The following is a 13,447-nucleotide window of genomic DNA, read 5'->3' on the forward strand; positions in this document are numbered from 1 at the left end:
CCCCCACCCGTAATTGTCACCTTCTTCCAGCAAATAGCACCACTGTAGCTCCCTGTAGGAGCGGAATTCATCTGGCCGAGGTAAAAGCGGAATCCCCTGCCTTAGCGTCGGCAGCGCTGTGGCCAGGGATTCCGCTCCAGGAGTAGCCCCTGACGTCACTGTCCATATATGGATAGTGACGCCAGGGGCTTTTCCAGTAGAGGAATACCCGGCACAGTGCGATCTAACACCGGGGATTCCGCTCCTAGAGAGAGCTCCTGACGGTGGACAGTGACGTCAGAGCTCTCTCTAGAAGCGAAATCCCCGACACAGAGTGATCTGACACCGGGGATTCCACTCCTAGTGGGAGTTTAGGTGGTGCTATCTACAGGGGGGGTTGCTATCTACAGGGGGGCACTATTTACAGTGGGGATGGAGAGACATTGGTGGCTCACTCTAGGAGGGGAATCCTCGGCCAGAGAGCTGGCCGGGGATTCTGCTCCTGGAGGGAGCTTAGGTAGTGTTATCTGCAGGGGGTTTTGCGCTATCTACAGGGGGTTGTGTGTGGAGGGTGTAGTCCAGAGCTCCTAAAGCCTCGGTAGACATAAGAGTGCAGCGCTGCTCACACTGAAGCAGCACTGCACTCATTAAACCCATTCAAGGCTTTCAACGTTTATAAATGTGGCAACTGCACGGGGCATCGGCAATTGGAACGTATATAGCCGTATGGCAGTCGTAAAGGGGTTAAAGACACTATTTTACGCGTATATAGGTCAGTGCTGTCTCGTTTTTCGATATTTGCGTACAAATAAATGTAATTAAATGAAATATACCAATATTCTTACTCTTTAAAGACATCTTCTGAGACACTTTGGTTAGAACTTTTGGACTGTGACTACAGGTGCACCTGTATTTGTTGAACTTAGGCCTCGTTCACATCAGCGTCGAGTTCCATTAATGGGTTCCATTAGACCTTTCCGTCGGAGGAACCCATGAACAAAAATACAAACGGAAATCATAGCTTCCGTTTGCATTACCATTGATTTCAATGGTAATGCTTCCGTTGCAAATGATTTCTGCTTATCTCAGTTCCGTAAGGTTTCCGTTTTTATTAGCGGAAACAATAGCGTAGTCTAACGGAACCCATGTAAGGAACCCGATGCTGAAGTGAACGAGGTCTTAAGCATATCTTGTTCTTACACAATAACTGCAGCCTCTCTATACAAGATTGGGCTTCCAAATAACCCCAGTATGCAGGATGAAGTAACTAATGTACACAAAAGTACCTTATAGCCATAATCATCTGCTATTATATGCTTTATCAATTATGAGGGAACCCTTTTAAGTCTGTTATTATTCATGTTATAATTCATGGCTTAAATAAATTCTGCTAAAACAATGTTAAGGTCATTAAGGTTTTTTGTTCCATATTTAGTTTTCACATGTTTTAAAGCTTTAATTCTTACTTTAAAGAACAGTGTTAAATAGTGTTGCATGAGAATGAATGACAGTATATCTTAATTATTCAGACTACATTAAAATTCATAGTTCAAGGCAATTTGAAGATGGGCTTTTTGATCTTCCTTATGTTGATAAATTTTTTAACACTTCGTGTTCATGTAACCGTCATGTATCAAAGAGACAGTGGAAATGGATCTCTTTAGTATTAATGTTTTGTGGCTGAAGTAGACCCTTATTGCTTAGTAGGAAGGGATGTCACCAAGGAAGAGATTTTGTGTTTGTTGCCAGGCAATTAAGACATGCAATACAGTAAAATACAATACAGTACAGTACAATGCTACAAGGCAGGGGCGTAGCTAAAGGCTCATGGGCCCCGATGCAAAAATTCTTACTGGGCCCCCCCCCCGCAAACTTCTCATGGCCGACGGTCCGCAGCTTTCAGCTGCATCGCTGGGTCTCCTAAGTGACCCAACAATGCAGCACTAGCAGCCGGGGGCGTCACTAAGGCTGGGTTCACACGCCCTATTTACGGACGTAATTCGGGCGTTTTAGCATTCAATTATGAATTACGTCCGAAAATGCGGCTCAAAAGCGTTGGCAAACATCTGCCCATTCATTTGAATGGGTCTTACGATGTTCTGTGCCGACGGTCATTTTTTTTTACGCGCCGCTGTCAAAAGGCGGCACGTAAAAAAGACGCCCGCGTTAAAGAAGTGCCTGTCAGTTCTTCAGACGTAAATGGAGCCGTTTTCCATGGACTCCATAGAAAAACAGCTCCAATTACGTCCGTAATGGACGCAGCGAAAGACGCCTGCACATGCCGTTATGGCTGAAATTAGGGTGCTGTTTTCTCCTGAAAACAGCACCGTAATTTCAGCCGTAACGGACGCTGCCATGTGAACATACCCTCAGGGCTTAAAATGTCAGGGGAAATAGCCCCAATACATATGTGTCCGCCCAAAAAAAATGTGTGTATAGGAGACAGCATAGCATATCTATAGCACTACGACCCTATAAACTATGGATAGGATTAGATACAGTGGCTCAGCAGACAGTATCACACATGATAGGATTAGATACAGTGGCTGAGCAGACAGTATCACACATGAAAGGATTAGATACAGTGGCTGGGCAGACAGTATCACACATGATAGGATTAGATACAGTGGCTCAGCAGACAGTACCACACATGATAGGATTAGATACAGTGGCTCAGAAGGCAGTATCACACATGATAGGATTAGATACAGTGGCTCAGCAGACAGTATCACACATGATCGGATTAAATATAGGGCCCAGCAGACCGTATCACACATGATAGGATTAGATACAGGGTCCAGCAGACAGTATCACACATGATTGGATTAAATATAGGGCCCAGCAGACAGTATCACACATGATAGGATTAGATACAGGGTCCAGCAGACAGTATCACACATGATTGGATTAGATATAGGACCCAGCAGACAGTATCACACATGATAGGATTAGATACAGGGCTCAGCTCACTGACATTGCGTCTCCAGCGCTGGACCCAGGATAGGTAAGAATAATAATTTTGCTTCTTTATGTGTTACTGATTATTTTTGTGTGTTTGTGTTTTTTTTACAGGTTCGGTTGTTGGACTTCGGATTCGAGGACTTCAATGACGGCGTTTTTTTTATTCTCAATAAAATGGTTAATGGGGGTTGTTTTTTTATTTCAATGAAATGTTTTTTCTATGTGCTTGTATCTTTTTAAACTTTATTATCACCGCCTTAGTAATGGCCGCTGGCTGATTGACAACCTCCATTACTAAGGCGAGGCTTAATGTTAGCCTGTGCAGAGGCTACACTAACCCCCATTATTACCCCGGTACCCACCGCCACCAGGAGTACTGGGAAGAGCCGGGTACGAACCAGTACCCGACCATCTGTAGTGACGGGCAGGCAACGGGGTGGCCGCAGGCTGGTAGTATTAGGCTGGGGAAGGCCAAAAACAGTGGCCCTTCCCACCCTTGTAATGCTGCCTGTAAATGACGTGGGGTCCCCCCCATTTTTCATAACCAGCCAGATACAATAAAGCAGCAGCAGCCTAGCATCACCAGGGTGGGAAGGGCCACTGTTTTTGGCCTTTCCCCTCCTGATAATACCAGCCTGCGGCCACCTTAGTGGCCGCCCATCACTACGGATGGTCAAGTACTGGATCGTACCCGGCTCTTCTCAGCACCCCTGGTGGCGGTGGGTACCTGGGTAATAAAGGGGGTTAGTGTTCGCCTCTGCATCGGCTAACACTAAGCCCCGCCTTAGCAATGGATGCTGTCAATGAGCCGGCGGCCATTACTAAGGCGGTAGTAATATAGTTTAAAAAAACACAGACATAGAAAAAATATTTTATTGAAATAAAAAAAAAACCCACACAGCCCTCATTAACCATTTTATTGATAAGAAAAAAATCCGTCATCGAAGTAGTCCTGGAATCCGACGTAGTCCAACGACCGAACCTGTAAGAAAACACACAAAAAATGATTAGTAACACATGTTAGGCTTAGATACAGGGCCCATGTGTGATACTGTCTGTGGGACCCTGTATCTAAGCCTACCACAACGTAGGCTTAGATACAGGGTCCAGCAGACAGTAATCTTATACAGTATAAGATTACTGTGTGCTGGGGCCCTGTATCTAAACCGACAGTGTGGTAGGCTTAGATACAGGGTCCCACAGACAGGATCACACATGGGCCATGTATCTAAGCCTACCATGTGATTGTCTTAGATACAGGGCCCAGCAAACAGGATCACACAATCTGTGATCCTGTCTCATGGGCCCTCTAAGCCTGCTACATCGTAGGCTTAAAGGGGTTGTCCAGTCCCTAAACATTGATGGCCTTTCTTCAGGATAGGCCATGAATAGCTGATGTGTCTGGGTCCGACTTCCGGGACTTTCCTGGTTCCGGATCGCAGCGGAGGTCCTGACGTCACAGCGCTATGCGCCGCGCACAACATCGAGAGGACAGAACTTCTGCCGCGGCTGAAGAGGAAGGTAAGATTAGTTGCCCTGACTGGCGGGGTCCGACTCCCGGGACCCGCCAATCAGCTGTTTTGAAGGGGCCGCAGCACTCGTACGAGAGCTGCTTCCCCTTCATTTCACTACTCGCCCACACTGTGAATCGCCGACACCGATTCACAGTGTGACTGGAATGAAGGGGAGTAGCTCTCGTACAAGTGCTGCGGCCCCTTCAAAACAGCTGATTGGAGGGTCCCGGGAGTCGGACCCCGCCAGTCAGGGCAACTAATCTTACCTTCCTCTTCAGCCGCGGCAGAAGTTCTGTCCTCTCGATGTTGTGCGCGGTACATAGCGCTGTGACGTCAGGACCTCCGCTGCGATCCGGAACCAGGAAGGTAAGGTCAGTCTGTTACTATAGTAACAAGGGCCAGCGGCCCGAGTTACTATAGTAACTTTTTATTGATGTGGTGCGGGGGGCTGTGGGCCCCCCTGGCTTCGGGGCCCGGTCGCAATTGCGACCCCTATAGCTACGCCAGTGTAGATATGAGATAGATAGATAGATAGATAGATAGATAGATAGATAGATAGATAGATAGATAGATAGATAGATAGATAGATAGATAGATAGATAGATAGATAGATAGATAGATAGATAGATAGATACTTTGTCTGTTATGCTAAACTGTCAGCCCTGAGGTGTGACTGCTCAGCATGACAGACATACATACACACAGTGAAAGGGTTAAGAGCTGGATTACTAGTTGCTACTTACATCTGCTGTGGGGTCAGAGCAGCAGTTGATAAGTAGTAATCACCGACAGCAGTTTCAAATATTCGCATGCTTATTGAATAATATACAGTAAGTGGATACATACACTTACTCACATTTATAATTGCAAAAACTGTAAATAAAATGTCATTGTAATTGTAAAAAAATAAAATAGTTTAATTCCATAGCTAAGGTAAAAGAAAACCAGCATTACTCTATACAGTATATATGTAACTAGAAATGAGAGAATTTCCTGAAATTTGTTTCGGGTCCGATTCTATCGAACCAGCTGTCAGATTGGATTCGGTCCGAATACATTTGTCACAAATCAAAAATTTCCCGGTTACCCTGAAAAGTAGTGCATGACAATCTGAGGTATTCTGGGATTGCATCCATCCCCTCAAAAGCTCTTTCACGCCAAGACAGCATTTGTAACGTCAAAGTGATAGCAACATCTATAGCTATAGTTAAACGGATGGTAGCTGGTGGTAACAAACAGCCTGTTTCAGATTTTTTAAGCTTTAAAAAAATAAAATAAAAATAAAAAAACGGTCAAAAAAATTATGCCTTTTTTTTTGTAACAGATGCCTGCATTGTTTAGACACACACTGTGATATCAGAAGAAGCAACGCTTTTAATAAGCAGTCTAAAAATGATCCCTTTTTGGAAAGTAGTAAAAGTTTGGTGGTTTTTTTTAAAAGAAAATATAAATATATCCATTATTTCCACAATTACATGTGCCAGTGACAGTGTGACAGTGTGCCTGATTGTCCTGAAGAGCGAAGATGCAATGGCTTTCTACGAAAGCCGACAAAAAAATGATCCTCTTTTTGGGAGTAGTTTTAGGTTTATTATATTTACCTTGTAGGTATGGTTCCCAGAAGCAGCAGTACAGTATGGAACATGATGGAGAAGGCAGGATAGGTATGGCTGTGTAGGGTTAGTAGTAGCGACAGCAGGGCTAGTAGTAACTGCAGAAGCAGCAGTACAGGATGGAAAATTATGGAAAGGCAGATAGTGGCAGTGGCTTCATTGGGCAGGTCATAAATAGCCAATCTCTACTGTCAGCAATGGCAGATTTATTAATTGGCATCAGTCTAAAGTGTGTGAAAATCCTCATGGATCCATGCCTGATTCATTTTTATAAATGTAATGTTTTGCACAATTTTGGAGGCCAGTTTTGTCCGCTTCGGTGTGACGACGCTACCTATTGTGCACTGGATGGTGGACAAAACAGTATATGAATGGCAAACTAGGCCAGTTCCTGCCACTGGTCCAAACTGCTGACCCAGAATTCCATAGAGTCAGGGCATCTGCTAGAGAAAGGGCACAGCACAAGTACGACTGAACCTGGTTGTTCACGCTGTGTGTTTACTGTGCCTCAAGTTGGCGCCCTAGATTAAAAAAACTATCCATTATGTTCAGTATACAGTATAGGCGCTGGTGCTGTTGCTTCTTCTACTTGTAGCATTAGCCCTGGCAGAGGCAGTGGAAAGGCCACTCAGCGGTGAGCAGAGAGATGCCTCCTGGCCAGACATGCGGCCGGCAGGCTTCTTCTCGGCAGAAGCTGTGACAAGCTGGGTACATACAGATGTAGCCACCTTTATCTTGACTCTTAAAGGGGTTTTCTCATGTGGGACATTCATGACATATCCACAGGATATGTCATAAATGTTAGATAGATGCCGGTCCCACCTCTGGGACGCGCACATATCTCTAGAACGGGGTCCCTTAAATCCCATTCTAACTTTTTGTGCTCACGCTGACTCCCGGCCACTTCCTGATTGCATGGTCAGGACATGGTCGGAGTTACAGAAACTGCATAACTCGCTGAGCTATGATGTTTCTGTAACTCCCATAGTAGTGAACGGCAGTTACGGAAGCCATGTAGCGTGCAAGCTACGCTGTTTCCGCAACTATTATTCAGTTCTATGAGAGTTACTGAAACAGCGTAGTTCAGCGAGTTACGCGGTTTTCGTAACTCCCGACCATGTAATCAGTAAGTGACTGGGAGGCAGCGTGAGCACAAAAAGACCCTGTTCTAGAGATAGGTGTGGGCCCCAGAGGTGGGACCCACATCTATCTGACATTTATGACATATCCTGTAGTGTATACTGGTAATATACAAATTTTGCCTCCTTTTCGAGAGCAGTAAAAAATTCCCCCATTTTACTTTTATAGCGAAGGTCTGAAAGCATGGCTTTCCAAGTCATTCCTTTGCTTAATGCTAACAGTAAGCTTGCCAGCACATAAGCAACCAACTATGCAGCTTACCATGCTTGCCAGCGTGTTTGAGGATCCAACTATTTCGTTCTTCGCCCCGCACTGCGATGTTTGGTCATGACCAGAGTTGTCATCATCATGTCTGCCACAAGGCGTGTCAGCGTTGTCCCCTAGCTGCGCCTGTGAAAACTCCATGTCCCCCTCCACCACCAACTCATCCTCCTCGTGCACGTGACATCGTTCATACAGGTCCACAACTGCCACAGGGCAGTTTTGGAAGCTGTTATTCCTCCATTGCTTGTTGCATAAGTGTGAGCGTTAGCTTGAATATAAACATCGGGGAGGACATCGTTGATGCTGCTGTTGTCCCTACTCACAAATATGGTGGCCTCTTTGAAGGACCTGAGTAGACGACACATGTCCCTGATGCAAGGTGGAATTCCAGTGATTTGGAACGTCGCAGATAAAGCAGTGCAAAGACAGACCGTTCTGTCACTCCAAGTCCAGGAAGGCGTTATTATCCACATAAGAACAGCTGAAATGCCTTGCCCTGTTACGGTAGTGCGTCGTCGTACTGCTGCGCAAAACATTGACCCAGGGGGCCGTGAAAGACATGTGATGTCCCTGGCCGTAATTGCTGCCTCATTTGTCGGTGGTGGTGTGCCCCGTGCCGCACAGCAACAATGCCAAGGAGCGGCCTGTGTTCTCCACCCTGTGAAAGTACAAGGCAAGGATGGCTTTATTAGAGGATACCTAGCCGCCATTATTTCTCAATCAAGGCATAGCACATGTGATCAGTTGTCCAAAGGTAGTGGCATCCACTAAGTGGTATGCCAGCGACTGCACCATCTGCAACTTGGCAAAGTAGGAGTTCTGTTGGCACACAAGTTGATTACTGGGCACGTAATGTTGTTTCCTGCCCAGACATTCCGTTATGGATGACTGACGATGGAATGGAGGAGGAGTAGGAGAAGTAGCAGGAGGAGCAAGAGAAGCAGTAGATGATGTACTACTCATCTATGTGGCCTGGCTACTAGAATGACGACGGGAAGGTGTAGGATGGTCTTGTTGATATTTCTGGCCAGTTTGATTTCTCCTTGTGAGCAGGTGATGATTCTTCACCTGTTGAAGGAGAGCTGTAGTTCCTACATTTGTGCCGGAATGGCCACGGCTTATTCTCTGCCTACACAGCTTATTTGAAAAAAAATTGTGACTTGGACACAGACTGAAGTATAACGGCGCTGTATAACTACATGACGCAGAATAATACGCAAATTTTTGGAGATACTATTATTAGCAATTTGATACATGTAAAACAATGAGTGACCCAGTTCTCTTTCAGGAAAGATGGAAAATTTGGTCTACCTCAGTTCTTGTTGTAGGGATGTGTCTCCTCGTCTTTTTTTATTTTTCCCCTGGTTGGCTGAATTGGAGGGTTGGGTTATGGGTGGGAATATGTATATTGATTTTTGTTGATAGATTTCTCTGTATTTGTATTATTTTTTTCTGATTGAATGGTATGTAATTGAAGAAAATAATAAAAATAAGTTAAAATAATAAAAAAAGCAATTAGACATATACAAAACAGTGAGTGACGTCACCTCTGTGTCGTCTGTACAAGCAGGTAGCGGGAAACTGTTAGCACCTGGATTAAAATTTTAGTAAAAATCAATTTATTTGAAAAAATATTGTCACTTGGACACAGACTTACTTATAACGGCACTGTATAACTGCTTGATGCAAAATAATACGCACATTTTTGGAGGAACTATTGTTAGCATTATAAATGCTTGACGCAGAACATTATGCCAATTTTTGGTGGCACTATTAGATATATGCAAAACAACGTCATGTCAAATTATTGTAAATCTAACTATCCTCACATTTGGCATAAAGTACAGTGGCATACACATTGCCCAGGGAACGGCCTTTGCAAAACTACTGAAGTCACTGTGCATTTAAGAACAGTGACTTCAGGAGTTCCCTATCGCTGGATTCGGTGAGCAGAGCATCAGCATATATGGACAGTAACTTCAGGAGTTTTCAGGGGCTGGAGTCCTGGGACAGAGCCATCTAATAGCGCACTAACCAGGGACTCCAAAACTGTGGAAGCTCCTGACTTCACTATCCCCATATGTACAATAATATCGGGAGCTCTCCGAGGTATATGTTTAATGTATACCTGTGGCGGATGCCATACCGTGGCATTCGTCACCCATAGGCTCCCATAGTAAAAAATGTATACTGTGTGATATAAATTTTTCTTCGGGATCCCTCAGAATCAAATAGAGTAGTCTACTACGCTACTCTATCCTTAAAAAAAAAATATACCGACGTATAGCAGCCCGACGGAGGCCAAAGCGGCACTCCTTTGGTCTCCATCGGGATAATGGAGCCCTATGGACATGTTTAACTTGTACGGCAGGAGCTTTCCCGACGTACAAGATAAACATAGTGCCTTAACGTGATGTGAATGGCGCCTTACTGACACTAATCCACTATCTATCGGTATTTAGTGTCTGTATTTATCCTCACTTTTCCTCACTATAAAACACACTTACTGACACTAATCCACTACAACAAGAGAAGCAGCGCAGACGCGCCTCTGGATTATGTATGTATTGTGGCCTTACGGGTCATTTTGTGCGCCAATGTCCACAGAAACCGGGAAGCTCCAGCGCCTAGGGTTGTTCGGAGAGGCAACTCTAGGTGGGATGTCTCCAAATGTCAAAACCTCTTCCAAATTATCGATTCCTGTGGCCATCATCTCCAGAGAGACGTCACATCCCTTCTCTGCCTATCTTGACTCCCTGTTGTTACCCGTGCCCTGCTACCTGTATCCTGTATCCCATGATGTGTTCTTGTTCCTGAGTCTATTAGTGTTGGAGTCGTGTCCTACTGCACCTGCTGTCTGCCACGTCCAGTGTCATCTGCCATGTCCAGTGTCTTCTGACACGCCCAGTGTCTTCTACCACGTCCAGTGTCTTCTGCCACATCCAGTGTTGTCTGCCACGACCAGTGTCCTCTGCCACATCTAATGTTATTCGCCATGTCTGGCGCAGGTTGTTGCACCCCTCCTCCATCTGTGCTGAAGCCTCAGCCACTGTCTGGACTATCTCCAGGTACCCTTGTGTTATGAACTGCTAGAGACTCTTGTATTGACTGTGACTAGGCCAGCTGCCTCTCCGCTATGGAGGAGCGGCCTAGTGGGTCCACATACCCTGTGACCATGACAGCAACCAGGACAAGGCCTGCTGTAGGAAGGATGGAAGTAGGAGTGCAGCAAAGGTCAGACAGATAGGGTGGTAGGGGATTCTATTGTAGAGGTTCAGATAGCACCTGCTCAGGTTGGTGCACGGATAGGGGCCCAACCCAATTCCGAATCAGTAAAAAGTATCCGGCACACAAACTGGAGTTGAGATTTTTTATTTATCTTATTGCCAGTGGCGGAGTGCAACATTTCTATCTTATTGACCTTCTTCAGGCACTAAAAATTATTTTTTGAAAAAACTATCAAAATAAATATATATAAAGTTTCTAAATGTACATTGTAACATAGTCAGTGGACCTCTACAGAGTACCCAGTTGAGCATTCCATAGCAATGACAAATGGAACAAAGAGAACAAATTGATACATCAATCGCAGGTTCAACATCAAGGTAGTATACATATATACGTATATTAAGAAATAGTAGTGGCAGTGTTAATGTTGGCTATATACATCAAGGTACAGCGGATACCACGTGGTCTACGAATGCCCATCAGACTCATAATCTTCAAAGATAACCCTGACTATTGCACACAATTTGAACAAATTCTTAACAAATGCTCCTTTGATCCAATGGTATTGACGGTGCCCCACCTACAAAAGAATATTACGGACCTGAAAAATGAGGTGTCAGCAGCTGAACAGCAACTAAGGGCCACACTGTCCACCACCGATTATACCGATAAGACAACAAGTTAAAAAGGAAACTCAGTATCCATCGAGGTGAGATTGAAATTCAAAAAGGGAGAAAATTCCAGTGGGATCCGGACTACTATCGCAGCAATAGAGTATACAGATGGCAAGAAGTATACACATCGCTGGGATCAATTCAAAGAGATCAGCATCGGTCATCATAGTCCTCGCAATCTGGATCAAGCGTCGAAGGAGCAAATTACTACCATCAAAGACCATACAATTACAACAGCAATTTTTTAGGCCAGCGCCGCGGCAGATGACCAAAAGAGGACGAGGAGAGGGGGCAAACATCGAAGAGGAAGGAAATTGAGCCATGGCGACGAGGTCTCAGGTATGATCTCTACAACACAATCTCTAGTTGTGAACATTTCATCAAAATCCCTAGGCCCGGCACAGCTCCTCCTTTTACAGAGAGGCTTATCATTCTGCCCCACATAAAGATACGATTTGTTCCAGCTTGACATGGATCTAAATAGTTTATACAGATCCTTGTGCCTCTGGTTTTTTTTCTCCAGTAAGGATGAAACCCTAAGACAAAACGAAAGAACCATATCCATAGTGACACCTTTGGTTACCTTAAGAGACTTGGGACTGAGGAACAAGAGTTTGTTCTCTCCTCAAAAAACTCACCTCCCCTTGAGACATTTATCAAACTAGTCCACAGAGATGTGGACTTATTCAGTCACGACTTTGGCTTGGACAAATGCCAGGCCAATTTAAGTGGTGTAGACAGACAAGCCCTCTCCTCTCTGGTGGATGATAAAGATCTGGTCATCAAACCAGCGGATAAAGGAGGAGCATTGGTGATTATGGTCAAATCCATGTATGTGGAGGAAATCCATAGACAATTGGTGGACATAACAATTTACCTACCTATTAGTCAGGATCCAACCAGCAAGATTGCCACAAAAATACAGAGCACTCTAGAGAAACACATACTTGAGGGCACCATAGACCATGATACAGCTACTTACCTAACCAACCGACATCCGATCACACCAGTATTTTACACCTTACCCAAAATACACAAAAGATTAGAGAACCCATCAGGACGCCCCATAGTGACCTCCACAGATTCCATACTGTCTCCTCTCTCCATTTTCATGGAAAAACTACTCACCCCTCTGATAAAAACACCAGGTCATTTCTACTAGTTACTACTGCCTTCCTCACAGCCATTCACACATCTAGTCAGATCCCACCAGACACTATCCTGGACACATTGGATGTATGTAGTTTATATACTTCCATACAACATGACAAGGGATTGAATGCAGTACGAGAGATTTTGACTAATTCTGGAAAAGACCTGAAAATAATTGATTTAAGTACAGATCTACTTACCATCATACTCACAGAAAATTTCTCGTTGAGGACACATTTTTTGTGCAAAAACAAGGGACAGCAATAGAGTAAAATGTAGCTCCCCCATACGCAAATAGCTACATGGCCTATTTCGAAGAACATTTTGATTACCCCATACTGAATTTAAAAAAAACATACTTATGTGGAAAAGATATATTGACGATATCTTCTGCCTCTGGCATGGCCCACTCAACAAACTAGTAGATTTCTCAATTTATCTCAATAGTGTCTGGACTGAACTTCAGTTCACCCTCACCTACAATACTTCATCAATTAGTTTCCTAGACACACGAGTCATAAAAAATGAGGTTGGTAAACTAACTACTGACCTATATACAAAAGAAACAGATAAAAATTGCTTACTCCATTACTCCAGCTGCCATCCCTTGTCAACAAAAAATTCACTACCCCAATACAATCGGGTACAAAGGATAGTAGATGACGAACAAGTTAGATCCAACAGAATGGACGAAATGACCCAGAAGTTTAGAGAGAGGGGCTATCCAGTAGACATACTAGAACGGACAAGGGAGACTACCACAGGTAGAACAAACAAAGAAAAAATTAAATGTATTCCATTCATATATACTTACCATCCATATTCACAAAAAATACATCACATAATTAGGAAACATTGGCCCCTGTTGAAAGAAGCATATCCCCAGAGTGAAGAATTTAAATTTTCATTTCTACCCCGTACC

This window comes from Rhinoderma darwinii, chromosome 3 (genome assembly GCF_050947455.1).
Source record: "Rhinoderma darwinii isolate aRhiDar2 chromosome 3, aRhiDar2.hap1, whole genome shotgun sequence".
NCBI lineage: Eukaryota > Metazoa > Chordata > Amphibia > Anura > Rhinodermatidae > Rhinoderma > Rhinoderma darwinii.